The following is a 19,471-nucleotide window of genomic DNA, read 5'->3' on the forward strand; positions in this document are numbered from 1 at the left end:
CCTACACAGGCTATGGTGGCCTAAGACCCAGTTACCTCCATAGACCCCCATGGCGCCACTCTTGTAATGAGTGTTGGAGAATCCCTGAGTTGTTATGTTTAAAATCTTTGGGGCTGGGGACAGCTCAGCTGACAGAGACACTGCCTAGCACTCACGAAGTCCTGAGTTCTGTCCCCAGTAGTGAATCAACTGGGTGTAGTGCTGTATTCCTGTAATCCCAACACTGCGGGCAGAAGCAGTAATATCCAAAACTCAAGATCCTCCCTGGCTACACAATGAGTTGGAGGCACAGCCTTAAGACCGTGAGATTCTGCACCAGAGAAAGCAATCGAGTAAGCAGTCTATGAGCAAGACAGACAGTCCAGGGTCTAGAACCAAGAAGCACCATTCTGAACCAAGCATGCTTGGCCCTACCATATACTTAGGGTATGCTTGGGGCTACAGAAAAGCAACTGCCATACGGAAAGTACGTTTAGTGACTCAGAGTCCACATCTGCCTTCTAGAGCTTGGTGTGTTCAGTTAGTAAGTCTGCATTCAGCCGAAGCTCAGCTGGGGAGTGGCTGAGAGTCACTTGTAAACAGGAGCCTACTCGTGTTAGGCTATACCTTGCTCACACAGCAAGCTAGGGTGCAGTTGACCATTTCGGAGGCTGCTTTAGGTCAAACTTTTATTTATCCTCAACGTAGAGGTGGGCATGGGCCAGCCCTGGTTTAACAAGAATGTATTTATTAATTGTGGCTCTAAGAATTCTACCTCTAGTACCGATGCAGACCAACAAAACTGCCTGTCCTTGTGAGACCACTGTCATTTCAACACCCTCTGTCAAGAGGAGCCTGGCCAGCAAATCAGTACATCTATAGTTGCTGGCGCCAGCAGCTCTACTGGAGGTCAACATTTCACCGTGAGAATCTTTGTTAGCCCCCCAAGGAGCTCACTTATCCTTAAGAGGCCCTCAGGATCCTTGACTTCACTACAAAAAGAGTTCCAGGATGAGCCAGGGATGAACCAAAGCTAGAGTTTATTAGATTTAAGTATGTTACACTTAAAAATGTCATTTTATATGTGTCGGTGTGAGTGGCAACCTGTGGCGGTCAGATGACAACCCTCAGAAATTGGTTTTCTCTTTTCACTATATGTGTTCCAGATCAAATTCAAGTTGTCAACCTTGGGTGCAAGTACTCTTCCTGCTGGAGCAAACTCACTGGCTCCAGTAACTCGATACCTTCTGGCTAGGCCTTGAAATGCCCACCATTCCTTTTTCTTTTCTTTTCTTTCTTTCCTTTTGGTTTTTTGAGATAAGGTTTCTCTGTGTAGCCATGGCTATCCTAGAGTCCCTTTGTAGACCAGGCTGGCCTTGAACTCACTGCAATCCACCCACCTCTGCCTAAGTACTGGGATTAAAGGCGTGTGACATCACTCCTGGCTCCCACTGTTTTTAACAGCACCAAAAGAGGGACAAGCTTCCAACGAATAAACCTTTGGGCAATACTCAACCACAACACCGACACGGAGCTTCCGGTGAGTTACTCCTGTGTTTGGCACATATACTGGATTTTTAAACTCTTTTGTTTGTGCTGAATAATTGTACACTAATAAGGCCCAATTTGATAAGGACACAATGGTATGCTTCAAACATTTTATTGATACCAATGGGTGAACACACTATAGTCTAATTTAGGGCTAACCTCCTCATGCCTTAGATAGCAGGCTCTTCTCTTATTTCTGTATCACAAGTGTATCCCTCCTGAGCAGGAAACTTCCCCAAGGAGGAGTACAGGAACAGAAATAAAACAGACCTTGGTCTGGCATTGACCGAGACCTTTCATGTTTGCCTCTGTGTTTACTCAAAATGTCCTAGAATTTCTATTACTATGATGAAACACTATGAACAAAAGCAGCTTGGGGAGGAAAGGGTTTGTTCGGCTTACACTGTTAGGGTTCAAGAATAGCCACACACTGTCCACTTGAACACCAGACTCAGATTGATGGAAGTTTATTTGAATGCTAAACAAAAACTGACTGGTCAGGGCCACAGCCTGAATTTGGGAATCGGACTGTGGCGTTGGTCTGCTTCTAAGGCAGTTTTTTTTTTTTTTTTTTTTTTTTTTAATTAAAAATAAAAACAAAAACAAGAAACTGTAACCAAGTAACAAAGCAATAACCACCAAAACTGCAATCAGGCAAAAACCAGATAACAAAATCACAATCAGGGATCCACACATAGGAAGAACATTACATCATTTTGACTGGCTAGACAAAGTGTTTCTAACTGACCTTTAATTTGATTGGTTCTATAGTTGCGGGACTTTACAGATAACAGGACTTTATTCAGGTAACAAAGTATACAAAGTGTGAGAAATAAAAACATAGAGACATTCATTGGAAGGCAGGGCTTGAGAACTTAAACTTAATTTCATCTTATAACCAAGATGGAGACTAAAAAAACAAAATGGTTATAATTACCCTATGTTAAAGGCTGAAGCAGGTCTCAACACTTCCACATCACAGCTCATCAGTGAAGGAATCCAGGACAGGAACTAAAACAGGGCAGGAACTTGGAAGCAGGAGCTGATGCAGAGCCCATGGAGGAGTGCTGCTTACTGGCTTACTCAGCCTGCTTTCTTATAGAACCCAGGACCATCAGGCCAGGGATGACACCATGCACAAAGGGCTAGGCCCTCTCCCTCCAATCACTAACTAAGAAAATGTCTTACAGGCTTGCTTACAGCTTGGTTTTTACAAAAGCATTTTCTTAATTGAGGTTCCCTCCTCTCAGATGACTTTAGCTTGTGTCAAGTTGACATAAAACTAGCTAGCACAATCAGCTTGTGGTGGGAGGAAAATTATAAGTAGGCCCTCTAGCTAAGGTTACTATCCTATTTTCAGTTATTCAAAGAAGTTGGAAAAGCCTATACGGTGACAATTAACAAGCCTATTACTTGGATTCACTATTTACTGCGCTGGCTTTATGTCCATGGAAATGTTTTGAAGCCGGCAGATGGTGGGTGAAAATGCTTACTACCAAGTCTGAAAAACTTATTTTTTCCCCCCTGAGAGAGGGTCTCTTTATGTCTGTCCTGGAACTCTCTATGTAGACTAGACTGGTCTCGAACTCAGAGATCTGCCTGTCTCCGCCTCCAGCTCCCTGGTGTTGAGATTAAAAGCATGCACCACTGCCTAGCAAAAGTCTAATTTGAGCTGGATGTGGTGGTATATGCTCGTTACCCCAGCTCTTGGGAGGAGGAGGCAGGTGGCTGAGGAAGGAGTTCAAGATCGTCTTTGGCTAAATAAAAAGTTCTGGCCAACCAACCAACCAACCAACCAACACTGTCTCCAAAACCAATTTAGGTGTTTCTAGCTCTGGAATATGGATGGCCTTTATATTTTTGACAGGTTGCTGAAGACTATCAGTAGAGGGAAATTAAAACCAGGGTTTGGGAAAGGGTAGGCAGGAAGGTAAGCTTGGAGGGTTTGGTTGGTCAGTAGTGTCTGCTAGTGGCCTCAGGCAGGCAGAAACCAGGGATGAGGCCAAATCAAACCAAAACAACCCAACACTCTCTTCCCCCAGTTACCAGGTCCCAAATGTCAGTAACTGCTAGGCAGAAGTGAAGGCTATTCGTGATTATCAACTTGGCTACATCAGGATTAAGCGCCCCCTTGCCCCCAATGGCTGGGCACATCAGTGAAGGATTTTTACTTAAATAATTTGATCTTGAAATTTTGAGGTAAGAAGCCACACCTTTAATCCGGGCCTTTTGAGGTAGGAAGACCCACCTTTAGTCTGGGACACACCTGCTGGCAGCTTATTTAAAGGACACAGAAGGCAGCTCTTGCTTTTTGCCTGCCTGTTCTCACTCCTACCGGCAAGCCCATCCCTTCACTGGCATCAGAGCCTGCTTCTCTGGGATTCCAGCCTGAACTGAAGACCAGCTGAGACATCCAGCCTCGTGGACTGAACAGCTGCTGGATTCTTGGACCCGCTGTTGGTAGAGACAGCCATTGCTGTACTAGCTGGACCACAGCCTGGAAGCTATCTTAATAAAACTCCTCCCCATATGTATATATTCATTCTGTAAGTTCTGTTTCCTCCAGAGAACAGCGGAGAAACCCAGGCGTTTCATCAAGGAAACGGAAGTGTTCTAGCCTGCTTCCCATCACACCCTTCCTTGTTCCTGTCAGTCTCCGCTATCAAACATCAAACACAACAACAAAAGCTAATCATCTCACAATGCTCTCGAGCTGCCTGTGTCTCTGCTGAAATTAGTCCTCTCGTCGTTCTTTGCCTATGTTGCTCCTGCCAAGGATGTCATCTGAGACAAGTACTTTAATTTGAGCAGGCACATATCAATCTTATTTTGGGGGGAAAAGGGTGCCAGTGAAATCCCAAAGAGCACAGTGAACTAACAACCGTGCTGCAGGTTTGGAGTGCGCAAAGGGCTTTCCAATAACGTCTCGTAATTCGACCTGACAACACTCTGGCAGGAGGCTTATTACAATGCGGCAGTGCTACAGCACTCGAGGAACCAGGTCGGTGACTGCCTGGATCCGGACACTGGGCTAAAGGAGGGAAGGAGACAGGAGCGCGCCAGACTGGATGCATACCCAGAAGAACCTTCAGGTCCTGCACTCGACTTCCCTCACACCAAACCATTCTGCACGTTTCCTTTCTCCCTCTCCTTGCACACAGCTGAGAAAATCCTCAAAAAGCGTCTTAACTGGAACCGAAGTCGCACGGATTGACGTGCGATCGGGGATGTCCTCCTGGCTTGCAGCCTCGCGAGGAGCTCGGGGTGAGTTCTAGGACAGCGGCTGCAGCTAGGCCCGGCCAGGTGTCTGCAGCAGGTGCTCGGAGCAGGTGCTCACAGGAAGGCCTAGGTTTTGCAGCTGAGTCAAGCTCCCCAGCTTCTGCGCAGTGCGGCGTGCAGCAAGGCGGTGTGTCTTCAAGGTAGCTTGGCGAGCCCATGTATATTTTTAAAGGGCTCGCATCCTGCAGCTCCAAAGCTGCTGGTCCGCAGTCGAGAGCGCACCTGCGCTGCGCAAGGTCACGTGACCCACCCCCATGCAGCTAGCCAGGCCGAGAGACAGCAGATGTAATGTCCCAGGACAAAGAGGCAGCACAGTTCCTGAAAGCCGTCCTCTCGTGCAAGATTAAAAGCCAGCGCCCGCGACTCTAGGTTCGTCTTCTGAACGACGCTCTGCTCCTGAGAGAGCTGGGGTCTGAGCCCCGCCCTCGGCTTCCTAGCGCGTACCTGGAGGCCTAGGGAGCGCGCCCCACCCTCCAGGTGAGCAGCGCCAGGCCACGCCCTCGCCGCAAGGCTCCGCCTTCCACTCGCGCCTGCGCAATGCGTCCGGCGGCGCCGGGCGCCGGGGCGGCGCGGCCGTCGCAGTTCGGCGGGCGCAGTGCGCGTGCGCCGTGGCGGCCGGGGGGCGGGCGGCGGCCGCGGCGAGGAGCGGGGGTGGGGAGGCGCCGTCTGGCTCGGGCTGGGCCGGCGGGGAGCACGAGCGAGCCACGGCGGCCCCGCGGGCAGCCTCGGTGGCCCACAGGTGAGACGTGCGTGGGGCCGGGTGCAGTACTGTGAGGGGAATGCCAGTGGGCCTCGCGGCGTGCCGACCCAGGTGAGCACAGCCCGCGGGCCCCGGGCGCATTGTCCGCGGGCGGCGCCCCTCAGCGCCCCCTGCCGGCCGGGCTCGGTGGGGCCGGGGCGCGGCGGGCTAGGGCCAGGGTGTGAGCGAGTTCCTTTGTTCGTCGCCCCCGCCCGGTCCCCGCCGCCCCCGCCCGGTCCCCGCCGCCCCCGCCAACATGGCGCTGGCGGGGTCCCTGCCCCAGCCCGGCGGCCGCTTCCCGCGCGCTTTGTTCCGTGCCGGGCGGGGGGCGGGGGCGGGGGCATTGCGTAACCGGGCGGGGGAGGGGCGTGGTGGGACCCCCGCGGCGGGTCACCCTGGTGACGCCCTGACTAGGGGGCTCAGGGTGCGGGCCTGCGTGACCTTGGGTTTGCCTCCCGGAATGCGCCGGAATATATGAGCTGTGCGGTTACTGCGCAGCGCCGGGGGTCGCGGTCCCCGGCGGCTTTCTGCACGGATGGTGCGTTGTGGGCCTTTCCGGGAGGAGGGGGGTGTCGGGTTGAGAAATGGCTTCAGTCATCCACGTCGTTGCATGCGCATCTCAAAGTTTGTTTACGCAATTGCTTTTATATTGATTTGGTTTTGATAATCTGTGGATTGGGTCTCAGTTTTGTAAGGTTTTTTTTTTTCTCTGTGTGTGAAGTCTTACTCCTGGTTCAAAGGTTTGTTTATTTATCGTGTATATCGAAACCCCAACAAGATACGTTTAAGTGCTGTAAAGGATTTCGGTGTGACTTGTGCGGAAGATGGTATCCATACTGAAATGCGAATACCTCAGTAACTTTCCTTGGAATTTTCTGGAAGAAACTGCAGCCTGATAGGATTGATGGAGAGTAATTGCTTTCTGCATAGCTTTTGTTAGGCAGTGAAAATGAAACCGGATCTTAGATGTTTTTACCTACACATCCTGAGCACACTTATAGGTGGTGAAATTTTGGATAGAGGAGAGGAGGCGCGTCTTTAAGCCTTCCTTTTCACCCCTTCAGTATTAGATAATGGGCAAACGCGAAAAATTTGATGACTGATTTATAAGATCTTCATGACCAGATTTGATAATTGTTTATCAACGTAGCCTTACATGTTTATAAAAAAAAGTGTAGTGTTTCTTACAAACACTAAAATGGAATTAGCTTAAAACTACAGAAATGCTTATGAAATTAATCAAACAAAAGGGGCTTCAGTCTAAATTAATTTGGATAAAGTCTCTTGATCTAAGTCTGGCCTTGATCTCAGTATCTTGTTTCATCCTGGAGTGCAACCCCGTGAGGGGCCATCTTGTTATCCGTAGGATTTTTGAAATGTATGTGTATGGGCGTTTTGCCTGAATATTTGGCTGTGTTCCTGGTGCCCAAGGAGTCCAGAAGAGGGCTCTGAACTCCCGGGACTGCAGTTAGAAAGATGTGCGTGCCGTTTGGGTGCTGGGAATCAAAGCTGGGTCCTTTGGAAGACAGTGCTCTTAACTGCTGAGCCCGTGCTTAAGGTTTTTTAAAAGTAGTTTTCACTGATTTCTCTAGTAAATTCCACTTTTAGTGTGTAAGGGAGTGGGCTGTAAGCCCTTCTGGGATAGCCAAAATCTGATGCTGCTAGTCTCACATAGAATAGGATGAGGCTGCCATCCTGCATTCTACATCTAGTCTGTACTTGGTCACCCCTAGATTAATTACAGTACTAGCACCAGGCCCAGTAAAAGGCGTATAACCCCAATTGTTGGGGTGTTGGAAATTTAAGGCCAGCTTGGGTAGTTTAACTTAGATCCTGTCTCAGAGAGTCTGCAGGAGGCTGGAGACAGAGCTCAGCGGTAGAGTAGTTCCTCTACTCACAGACTTCAGGTTTTTGCCTCCCAGTGCAACAAAGGAACTACTATGTGAACATTCCTTAAGTAGAGTTGATTGTTTTAGGTAATGAAGACATTTCTTTCATGTGGTTGACACCCTGCCCCTCCCCCACAACCACCAGTCGTTGGATAGGGCAGTTTAGATAGTGCCTTTAATGCCAGCTCCAAAGCAGACGTCAGTACAGAGTGCCAGTAACTTGGGGAAGCTGCCTGCTTGAGGTCCTGCCATTCTCTGTCCTTCTGAGGGATGAGGTGCCCTCTTCAGGGTCACAATTCACATTTTTATTTTGGGAATTCTGAAAAACACTGCCATAAGTGAGCTTGGTACATCCTTTTATGGGACAGAAAAGGACTGAAAACAAAGGATGAAAGAGATTGGTGGATTTAAAAAAGTTACTTCCCTTGCAAAATGGAAACTGGGAGAAGTCAGTAGAGAAACATCTAGTTCCACATCAGGGCACTTAGGATAGTGTTTGCCAAGGATTCAAACTGAGGGAACATCATTTTCTTGTAGGTTGAAATGGTGTGCTGGGGAAATTGGGTTGTTGTCTTTTCTGATTTTTTTCAGAAGGTCAGATAACAGCTCAGTTTCAGTTTGGCTAATTTCAGTAGGAGTGACTCCATTTTGATTTGTAGGAGCCTCGTACAAGACTGAGCTTCAAGACCATGGCTTCTAACTTTTTTTTTTTTTTTTTTTTTTTTTTGACTCTGTCCTTATGCCTTATCTTAGGTAGTAGTGCCTCCTGTAATTAGAGTGTGGTGGTGTGGGATTGATGTGGTCTGTCTGTACTGTTTTGTTTTGTGGGTAGTCCAAAGTTTCACCCTTACCATTTGATAAGATTTAGTCCTCTGGAAGAACTTTTTTGTAGAGTTTGATCTTCAGGGTAGCTAACACGGTTACACCTGGACTAACTGTATTGTTAATTATTTGCAACATTTTTTCTAGTATGTTGGGAATAACATGAAGGGAGCCGCTGGCATGACACACACCTGTAATCCCACCACTAATGGGTGGCAGAGGCAGGGAGAGCTCAGTTTAGGTAGCAGAGACCTATTGTGATTAGGTATTGGAGGTTGGAATGATGTCTGCATGCTTATTAGCAGAACCTCAGTTTGATACAGACATCTAAGAACACATATTTTCAGCTAAATGTGTATTCTTTCCCTCTTCCTAAATGAGAAGCTGTAAGATGCTGTTTTTCCTAGCTGCTTTGTTCTGCTTGGAAGCCTGGGGTTGTGAAAAACACTGTTCAGGAATTGCATGGCTGGGAGCCAGGGCCTTCCCCTCTGGGTTCACCTCACCTCTGCTGTACTGGCCAAACACCTGGCGGAGAGATTTTAAAGCCTCGGCTCCTGAGACTGGGAGGAAACCTGCCTTTATCTAGGCTGTTGCCTTGTGGAGTACCCCAGTATAGTTCCAGAAACCCAGCTGGACAAGTCAGTGTTGATCCCTTCCCCCTCTGTCCCAGCTTTGCCACAGTTACTAGCTAGTGTCTGTTTTGTCTGCATGATGAAGTAAACAGCTTGCTCAGAAGTCTCTTAATATTGAATCTAGTTTAAGTTGTCTTTATTCAGTGCCTAATTAAAATAGTCTAAAGTCAAAGCTGGAGAGATGGCTGAGCTGGTAAGAGCACTGGCTGCTCTGTCATGGACTCCTGTCAAGTACCTAGCACCCACATGACAGCTCACAAAGATTTGTAGTTCCAGTTCCAGGGACTCCATTGCCCCCTTCTGGCCTCCATGGGCACTGCTTGCACAAAGTGCACATGGGCATACATAACAGGCAGGACATCCATGAATGTAAGATAGAAAGAAATCTTTTTTTTTTTTTTCCAGTTTTTTGAGACAAGGTTTCTCTGTGTAGCCTTGGCTGTCCTGAGAAATAAATCTTAAAAAGAAAAAAAGTATTGTCCTTTCCTTGAGTCCTGTAAGACTTACTTACATAAGAGGTGTGTCTTTACAATCTAATAGTTTATAGGGAAAGTGCAAATGCTTACAGTGGTGGACTCATATACCCAGGAAAATCTGGGAAGAGAATTTGTGCTACACCAGGGCTGAGAATATTTAGGGAAGAAAAGAAGCCCAAATAGTGGAGGGGCATAGCAGGAGAAGAGTTGACATTTTCAGGAGTTAATAGTCTCTAGGGAGAGGAATTTACTCATCCATTTAGGCTTTGAAATCCAACTAAAAGTTGGTGGAAGTTACCTTTACTCCAAGAAGGCCTAAGAACCTTATCAGGTGTGGGCCAAAGTTCACTATAGTTCCTGGCATGTGGTAATCCAGATGACACAGATGTCTTAACACCTGTGGTTTCATGTGGCTAATTTGTATTGAGAATTTGGGCCCAGGTTTTGTGTACTGTATTTCACATGACTGTAGTTAGTAGTTATTTGTAGTAGAACGTAGTTGGTACTATTTGAGACAGTGTTTCACTGCGCAGCCCTTGCTAAACTGAGACTTGCTAAACAGACCAGGCTGCCCTTGAACTCAAAGAGATCCTCCTGCCTCTGCCTACCAAGTACTGGGCTTAAAAGACCAAGCCTCCGTGTTTCCAGGTGTTTTTTTTAGGACAGGAAGCCATCTTTTTTTGGGGGGGGGTTTTCGAGACAGGGTTTCTCTGTGTAGCCTTGGCCATCATGGACTCACTTTGTAGACCAGGCTGGCCTCGAAGTCACAGCGATCCGCCTGCCTCTGCCTCCCGAGTGCTGGGATTAAAGGCATGCGCCATCTTAGCACAGGACCAGGCCTGGACTTGTGTTGTAGAGCAGTATAAAAGATGGCTGTGTGACCCTCCCTGCTCCTGGGAATCGTCTGCCGACATGGGTCCACGAGGGACAAGGGAGCAGGGATGACTGACGGGGAGTTTGGACGCCCTGTGAGTGTGGGCAGAAATGAAGACTTCTGGGACCTGTTTCTGGGAGGCAGATTGATTTTATTTGGAGTGAATGAGGGTTATATAGAACTTTGGGGAATGGGTAGGGATTTCCAGGGTGGGTGTAGCTAGATCATTGGCTGGAGGGCTAAGGAATGCCTCCTTTACTAGATGTTTGCTGGGTGGGTTCTTACCCAGAGAAAGGGAGTTGAACTTGTAAATTCCTTAAGGATCATGAGACATTCCTCAGGTGTGGGGACCTGGGCTCCCCAGGCAGAAAAGTGGACAAAGGGAATTTTCCGTTTTATACTGAGCTCAAGGCTTCCTGATCCTGGTGGACTGCAACCTTAGCAGCAGGGGTTCCTGACAATGGGTGGACCTTTTAGAGAAGTGGTGAAGCTGGCTGAGGTTGGGAAAGTTGGTTTGGTTTGGACTCACCAGCATGTTCTTGTCAAGTTAAAAGTAGATCCACTCAATGTATGCATTAGTCACATTTTGGCAGAGTAAGTGAAAAGCCAAAGGTTGTTATTTTTCTAAGTGCTGAGGTTCAGGTTTTTGTGCTAAACAAGGCCTTGAGACTAGTAAGTATTAAAAAAAAATACTGTTTGTGATTTTTTTTTTTTTTAAGATTATAATTGCTTTTCTTTCTTTGTTTCGTTCTTTCTCTTTTTAGTCAGGATCTCTTGTAGCCCAGGCTGGACTCACCCTTCTGTTCTTCCTGCCTCCACTCCCCAAGTACTCAGAGTGCTGGGATTCCAGGGTTACACTGCCACACCTTAGTTACATCCCTGTAAAATCCAGGCTTTTAGTTTTATGTTTTTATGTTAGGTTTGTCAATCTTACCATATACTGAAATGGCTATTACCAGCTTGAATTGGGAAACAATATTCTTTTTCCCACTTTCGATGGTTTCTGTGAATTGTCACTGTGACGGAAATCTAGTCATCTGGGAGACAGGTTTCTGAGCCTGCCTTGCTTTGTGCAAGATTATCTTAATTAAGTTAATTGATGTGAGGAGACCCACCCACTGTGGCTGGCAAGACTGAGATCTTTGACTATAGAAACGGAGAAAGGGAACAGAGAGCAGATGCATTCTTCTGTTTCCTGATTGTAAGTGCTCTGTGACCAGAGGCTTCAACTTCCTGCTACCTTGATTTGCATTTACTCCCTTGAACTCTGAGCCAGAACAAACCTTTCTCCCTCAAGTTATTTCTGTCAGGATATTTTATTACAGCAACAAGCTATGTAACAGTCTTTTTTGGGATCTGGGGAAGATTTACTTGCTGTCTTCTGGATTATTGTAGACTTAAAAAAAAATTGATTTATTTTATGTATATGAATGCCCTATCTGCATGTACACCTGCAGGCCAGCAGAGGGCATCAGATCACATTATAGATGGTTGTGAGCCACCATATGGTATTGGGAACTGAACTCAGGACCTCTTAACAGCTGAGCTGTTTCTCCAGCCCTGATTTTTTTTTCTTTTCTTTTTTTTTTTTTTTTTTAAAGACTGGGTTTCTCTGTTTGGCCTTGTCTGCCTTGGACCCTCTTTTGTGAACCACGCTGGCCTCGAATTAACAGAGATACCCTGCCTTTGCCTCTGCCTCCCTGAGTGCTGGGATCGATCACAGGTGTGCACCATGGGGCCCAACAGATTTTTTTCCCCCAGTGTTTTATTCAGCTTGTCCCAACTTGAGCATGTTGGACCTTTACCTGACATGCTGTGTTAATCTTAGACCTGTTTTGTGTTTTTGCTTCCTAGCATGACATGTCTGTGGTTCCAGTTGTACTTTTCAGCCAAATGCTTATGGTTTTAACAGCGGTTGGGAGTGGAGTTTCAGGCCTGTCTGCTCTGTTATGTCCTTACTGCTAATGCTACTATTATGCTTCCTTTGGGCTGATTTAGGACATACATATTTTGATGCTGTGTGGAATCCTTTAGTTCAAGGTTAGTACTTTAAGGTTTCACATTGAATTCATTCTTTTTTCTCTGATGTTGAAATGTGCAATCTTAGCAACATCAATGCAATTGCATTATCCTATAGTGCAGACATAGCCATTTGAAAATACAGTTAGTAGGCAGAGCAACTGTAGGTTGTTTGACTGACAGTTCTTTTTCTTAAAATTTTAACTATATAGGATATATTGTTGATATTCTGAAACATAAAGTCACCTAGAAATATTAGCTGACTGGTAGGATAGCTCAGTAGTATAAAAGCAGTTGTTCAGGCAAACTTGACAATCAAAATTCCATCTCTGTGTCTACTGTCATGACTGAACACACACACACACACACACACACACACACACACACACAAATAAGCAAGTAAATAAATAGCTCCCTTGGGAAAAAATTCAGTTGTGCTATCAGTTTGATGGTTTATTTGCATTAAACTCTTAAACTTTCTTAGCTTTAATGGTTAATGTAATGCTTTTAATGTTTTGCTTTTTGAGACAAGGTTTTATGGCCCTATTGGTTTAGCTCCTCAAATTCTGGGATTACATACTGGGCTACTGCATGCTGCCTGATTTAATTTTCTTACTGTTTTTGTTTGCTTTTTTTCTTTTTCTTTTCTTTTTTTTGGGGGGGCCCATGTTACATATCTGTAAATTGATGTAATTCATAAATCAGAAAAGCTTTCAGAAGCCATAGTGCCATTTCTGTTGGCCCATCATCAGTCCCACCTGCCCCAGTAATGTGTTTCTGTTTTTTGGTGTTTTAGTTTTGAAAATAGAGACACATATTTTAATTTTCTTCTTTTATGCTGTAGGTTGCTTGATGTCAATGATCTAGGGACCCATGGTGAAGTCCTTAGACCGCGTCAGTGCTTTTGGGAGCAGTGAGTTGTTATCGGGTGGAAGTGCTGGTTTTGTTTCCCTTCCATCCACAGGTTCAATGCCTTTGCACTTCACACTCCAGCTTTTGCAGTTTGAGTTCAACAGCAAAATTAGCATGAGTCTGTTTTTCTGTTATAATTTCACTGAAGATTTTTTTTTTTTTTTTTTCGAGACATAGTTTCCCTGTGTAGCCTTGGCTGTCCTAGACTCGCTTTGTAGACCAGGCTGGCCTTGAACTCACAGTGATCCGCCTGCCTCTGCTTCCCGAGTGCTGGGATTAAAGGCATGTGCCACCATGCCGGCTTAAAAATTATCTTTATGGGCTGGAGAGATGGCTCAGAGGTTAAGAGCACTGACTGCCCTTCCAGAGGTCCTACGTTCAATTCCCAGCAACCACAGGGTGGCTCACCGATATGTAATATGTAATGTGATCTGATGCCGCCTTCTGGCCTGCAGGTGTACATGCAGACAGGGCAGTGTATACATAATAATAAATAAATCTTTAAAAAATTATCTTTATTTTCATTTCCGTAGAAGTGTGTTCGGGTGGTAGTGTATTGTGTCATGTGTATGGTTCCTGGTGGAGGTGACAAAGGGGGCATTAGATCCCCTGATGCTGGAGTTGTGAGCCACCCTATGCAGGAAATTGAACTTGGGCCCTCTGCACGAGCCGTCTCTCTCAAGCCCCAGAAGGTTCACTCTTACCATAGATCCTGACAACTTTGGCATACTAGTTTTGTTTTTTCTTTAAGTCTAGAATTTCTACCTTTTTTGCTAAAGGAAGTGTTTTATGACCTGTCTTTGCATATCCAAACTGACATTATCACTGTATTTGTGCTCTTATTAAGTAAAATAAGATTTGAACATGAGCACTCAGGTACTGTGATAGTGTAGAAGGGAGAGCCCCGTGCCTGCCATGTGATCATGTGTGGGTAGTTAGTGTGCAGTGTGCTTAGGTGGGTAGAAGGGTAATTACTGTTCTTGACAACATAGGGCAGGATTTCATAATGCTACTCAGAGCTGTGTGGAGTTTACACTGCTTGTTTTCAGCCCTCAGTTTGCACTGATGGTTGAAGCTGTGGGGCGCCTGTGTCCCTTTCTCCGTCTGCACTCTTTACTGAGGGGAAGTTCTGGGATCTTGGTATTTGTTGCTTTTCTCTTTAAAATTCCGTATCTTCCTTTTCTGCTCAAGCCTCACTTTGCTGTGTATGAATTGGGGTGGGATGCTAATGTGCCCAGTACCCGCTTTAGCCATCAACAGTTTCCTACAGTTCTTGGCCTCCCTAAAATAAATACTACTATTTCTTTTCAGAATTAGTGAGTGTTAGTTACTTTGCTTAATAGAATTGACTACTTTCCTCAAAAAAGATTGATCTCGTTACAAGCAGAGAATGTTGTTGTTTTGTCCATAATTGCTTTTCTAGTACTCAGTGCACACTATCTGGGTTTTGATTGCAGTAGCTAGAGTTAAAGGAAAGGAAATCAAGGCTGCACAGGTATTTACCATATGGTGATGGTTAAGTAAGCAGTTGCAGCTTTTATTACTTTTTTCAATATTGGAGATTGACTCTGAGGGCCTCCAGTGTGCCTGACACTGCTTTGAGCCTCCCTCTGGTCTAGAGTTTTTCAGAATCATGTGGTAAGGAGCCATTCAGAAGCAGCACTGATAGGATAGGTGGGTGAGCCATATGATTCCAGGGGTTTGTGACAGCAAGTTGAGTTGACAGTTGAGCCAGCAGAGAAGCCTGTGGGAGACAGTTGTCTCTGTGACGTGCTAGATTTGGAAGCCCACAGGGCAGGCATTTGAGAATGGAAGATGAGTGGGAAGAGCACATTGGAAGCTACTGTCCAACACTGTTCGTGCCATTTCCTGTTCTCTGACTTTGCTCGTGTGCTTGGCCTGCAAAAGCAGAACTCTGGACAAATCAAAATACCTATGCTTAGTTCAGGAGGCAGAGCAGCAGCTCATGGGTGCCTGGGTCAGAAGTCAGTGTGTGTGCTCAGCCAAGGGTGCTGCTTTTGTATACTCTGGCTCCTGCACAACACTGCTTCACGGCCAGCCCAGGTCACAAACACTGGGAAGGAGATTTGGGAGTCCAGTTCAGTTCTGGTAAAGTTGAAAACACTACGACAGTAGTGATGAACTTAGGGTCAGAAGACTCAGCCCAGGTGCTGTTTCAGTGTGGACGTGATGGTGCATGTGGAATGCTGATGGATGTCACACAGCTTCCCCTGAGATGTAAAGATGCTTCCTGAGGTCTCTCCACCCCAGCTAAGAAAGGGCACCAACTGACCAAAGAAAGGATTTTGTGAACCAGTAAGTTTATTTGGGTTACTTTACAAGAAGAGCTTGAGTCACTTTTGCACCTCCACCACCAAAAAATTCCACGCTGGGCAGTTGTTTACCTTTTTCTTGTTGTTAGGACAGAAAGGTCTCTCCTGAGTCCTTGACCAGCCCTTCAGGAGAGAATGGTACTGGCCCCATTTTGGATCTTGTGAAGGCTTCACATGGGTCTTCCCTAGCCGCTCTGCATCACTACTGCAGTAGTGAAGTCTAACCCTGAAGAAACAGCTATGCTACAGTGGATGAGGGTACTGACCAGAAGGGAGTGAAAACCTAGATGTTGGATCCGGTGGCATATGGTCACAACCACTTGATCTGGGGACCTTGGGAGCTGCTGTGCCCGTGGGAGAGGCCTTCCAGCCCAGCCACAGAGACCTCCCTCTGCTGCCTCCTCCTGGGTGTTCTCTTGCCTTTTCCTCAAGACCTGCCCTACTATTGCTCTTCTGCATTTGTCTTGAGGTGACTTATAGAAGATTGTACAATTTTGCCACTGTGCAAACAAAAATCTGAGGGAATAGATTTTAAGTGTGTGGAATAATTATGGACAGAACATAAACCCAAGACAAACAGGTTTGCATATCATCCAAGGTGATTCACAGATACCCAGACCCAAGTTTTTGCACATCTCAGGTGTTGCACTAATCCACTGATGAGAGCGTTCATTTCTTTGACAGATTCTTGCTATGTAGCTCAGACTGTTGTGGACCTTGCTATGTAGTCCAGGATAGCCTCAAATCAGCAGTCTCCCCCCTCAGCTTCTAAAATGCTAGAATTACAAGAATGTTATATTTTACATACTGTGTTCTGTATGCTGTGTCTAGTGACTAGTCTGGTTTCAAATTACTTTAAGACTAAGGAAAGTGTTCAAATGGTGTTTGGGAATTACCAGTAACAAGAGCATCTAATGTGCAGTAGTAAACTCAGTGGTATTTTGAAACTTGGTCTGGTATAGCCCCGGCTGGCCTTGATCCTGTACTTTGTTGACAAGGATAACCTTGACCCCCTGATTCTCTTGCTGTGTCTTCAAAGTGATACTGCCCTTTGAATATCAGTGTCTCAAACCAATTTTAGGTTGAGTTTTTAAGTTCTTTATTCGCTTTTGATAACCATTGGTATTAAGCGTTTATTTTATTTTTAGAGAGAATGAATTGAAAGGAATGGAATTTTTCTTTCCTTCATTTAATCTGATTTTCACCCAAAATGTGAGAAAAGGAGCTGGTACTTCTGTTAGTTTTGAAGACAGACCATCTGTTCAGGAACTTTGACTCCTTCTCATCCAGGATCATATAACTGAACATGGGGGCTTGGGTAGGAAAAATCAGCAGCAGCAAAAGGTTTCTGAGTGTGTTCAGAGTCCAAACAGTGAGTGAGGCATTTGACAGTACTCATGCGTATTGTCTGCTGCAGCTTTGCGGTGAGTGGTGTGGTGGTAGTCACAGTGCTTTCACCGTACAGACCGACATTGCCTACTCTTGCAGAAAATGAAGACAGTATCGTATCTTCCTGTTGTCATTTCTTAGCTTATATCAAATCAGTGGAGCTTTGGCTTATATTGCGCTAGTGTCTGATTTTTAAAATTACTGTTAGAATTATTTTATAAAAAAATCATTAAGCAAATTTTGGTTTAGACTTAGTACAGAACTTGAGAATTTACTAAAATGGCCCTGTTTTTTGTACTGTGCTTTCCTGTGATGCTGTTCTCAGCAGTGATGATCACAGAGTCAGGAATACCCGCCAACTGGGAAAGCATGGTGATAGTCTTCATTCTACAGGCCCAAACATTTTGGCTAAGATTTAATATTTTTGTGTATGAAGTGCATTCTTCTATTTGTTTTAATTTTTAATAAAATTAAAATATACCAAAGAATTTTTCTAAAGTAAATTTCTTTGTGACTTATTAATAAATAATTTGTGTACTTATTATATACCTTTATACTTACAGTGTGTAAAATTTCTCCAGGAAAAAGTTGAGGAGGCCCTGAAATACACCTCTATGCTCTTTGAGTCATTGTTTGATAATTCACAAAGTAGCCGCAGAGAAAGTACAGTGTTCCATGATTATAGCTTTGCGTCAGAAAAGGATACAAAGGAGGCGCTCAGGGTGAGGTTGTGAGGGCATCCATCCTCCTTTGCAGTCAGGTCGATGACTTCTGGAACAGCTACATAACAGCATGTGGAGTGCTGTCAGCAGCCAGCAATGCTCATATGATCATGTGTGCCCACAATCGATAATGGTTCATGTGTCATCTTGATGTCTGGCTGCTGTCTAGGGTTCAAAGCTGCTGCCTTCAATCCCTTGATTGGTCTTTCTGGGATGGCAGCCCCTTTCCAATCATCTCATTAGCATTAGCATTAATTAGCTGGGAACACACCTTGATTGTGAGACCATCTCTCTGGAAGTTTTAGGCTATAGAGGTACTTCTTGATGATTTACACAGAGGCTACATGTGTTGCTGGGTCATCATCACTAGTTCTGCTTCTGCAGGGTAACGAGGACCAGGCCCTGAGTTGCACTGTGGTCGGTGCCTGAGTGCCTGGTGCTTCTGGCATAGGGCTGGTCTCTGCTAGAGTAGCAGGTTGGTAGCTGTGACATTTGATGGGTTTTAGGTGTTTTGAGGTCTACAATATACTCAAAGATGGTTGGTAAGATCTGTGGCTTCTTTTGAGAGTCAGGTTGCAGTGTGTCATGCCTTCCTGTGGAAAGGGTGCTGTTATTTCAGAAGGAGTGTAGCAGTTCCTCCTGTCTGTAGGTTTGTGGTCACTGTCAAAATTTGGTATCTATGGGTTTAGACTGAGGCTTAAATTGGTGTTTTGGGCTTTGAAGAACTTATATACCATTAAAAAATTTTTATGATAGCCAATTTTCCCCCCAGCAACTTGAAATAATAGAACTATTTTTCTCCCTTTTTAAGTTTTCATTTTGGTGGTGATGGGGACCAAACTCAAGGTTTTTCATAGGCAAATTACTTACCAAAGAAAGTACTCCATCCCTCGACTCTTCATGTTAACTTTGAAGTTGATCTACAGAGGCTTTTAGACCTACATGGCATATGTTAGAACATTTTTACTTGGAATTTCTAGTAAATGTTATTTAGTTCCCAAGAAGGTTCTGAATTGCAGTCTTAGAATTACAGTGGATGGTAGATGGAGCAAAGCTCCAACTCCAACAACCCATCATACGTACATCTATATTGTCATGTACACATATATAGGTAAACATCTGGTGAATGGAATAAAGCCCGTAGGCTCCAGCCACTTTTATTTTTTTTCTAGCTCTTTTTATACTCTCTGAAACAAAGTTCTCTACATAAGAAAAATTACCTCATGGCCATAAAAGCAATTACCATAAAGACAGACAAAGTTGTTAAGAGGGAGTTAGAGCAGGATTTTAGATTACATATTTTCCCATTAAAACTTGTACCTAACATTCCTTATCTATCTTTTCATTCTGTAAGTTCACTGTAAGTTCAAAGCAATGACCTTTTTATGTCATAGGTTAACAAGAGTGACAACGTTTGAGCAGTTATAGCAGGATAATTGTTTACATGTCTTTCCATTAAGACTCACATCTAACTTAACATTCCTCAGCTATCTTTCATTCCATGAGTTCATTGAAAGTTCAGAGCAATAGTTTTTTGTTTTATGTCATATGTTAGATTTTTACCAAGGAACAGTTCATTTATCCTGTGTCTTACTTTTGAGGCCTATAGCTTAAATTAGTTATCATGGTGCACACCGAGACCTTTGGTTTTAGCTCTGGATCTAACCTAGAGTGAATGTTTTTCTGCATTGTAAATTTGCCTCATCTGTTCTTTCTAGTGCAATTTATGTTCTTGTGACATATGAAGGTTCACAGAACTCATTTATGCAGCCTTTGCTATTCTTGGGGAGGGGGAGGCTTTAAATTACTTGAACCAAATCAGGAATTCTATAAAATCATTATCAGGAGCTATAAAATC

At 44.9% G+C, this 19,471-nt stretch overlaps 1 protein-coding gene across 2 annotated transcripts in view; it reads left to right on the forward strand.

Annotated features, from left to right (window-relative positions):
- The first annotated feature begins 5,435 nt into the window (after positions 1-5,435).
- The window catches only part of Spin1 (spindlin 1), a 44,865-nt gene continuing 30,829 nt past the window's right edge, over positions 5,436-19,471 (forward strand). Inside the window, exon 1 of one of the 2 annotated variants that reach the window (XM_051171165.1) lies at positions 5,436-5,545. The gene's annotated coding sequence lies outside the window, so the exon portion shown is untranslated. Of the gene's footprint in view, positions 5,546-5,997; positions 6,084-19,471 lie in introns of those variants that run through there. The other variant, XM_051171175.1, reaches the window with a different exon arrangement.

Source organism: Acomys russatus, chromosome 3 (assembly GCF_903995435.1).
Source record: "Acomys russatus chromosome 3, mAcoRus1.1, whole genome shotgun sequence".
In the NCBI taxonomy this organism is placed as follows: domain Eukaryota; kingdom Metazoa; phylum Chordata; class Mammalia; order Rodentia; family Muridae; genus Acomys; species Acomys russatus.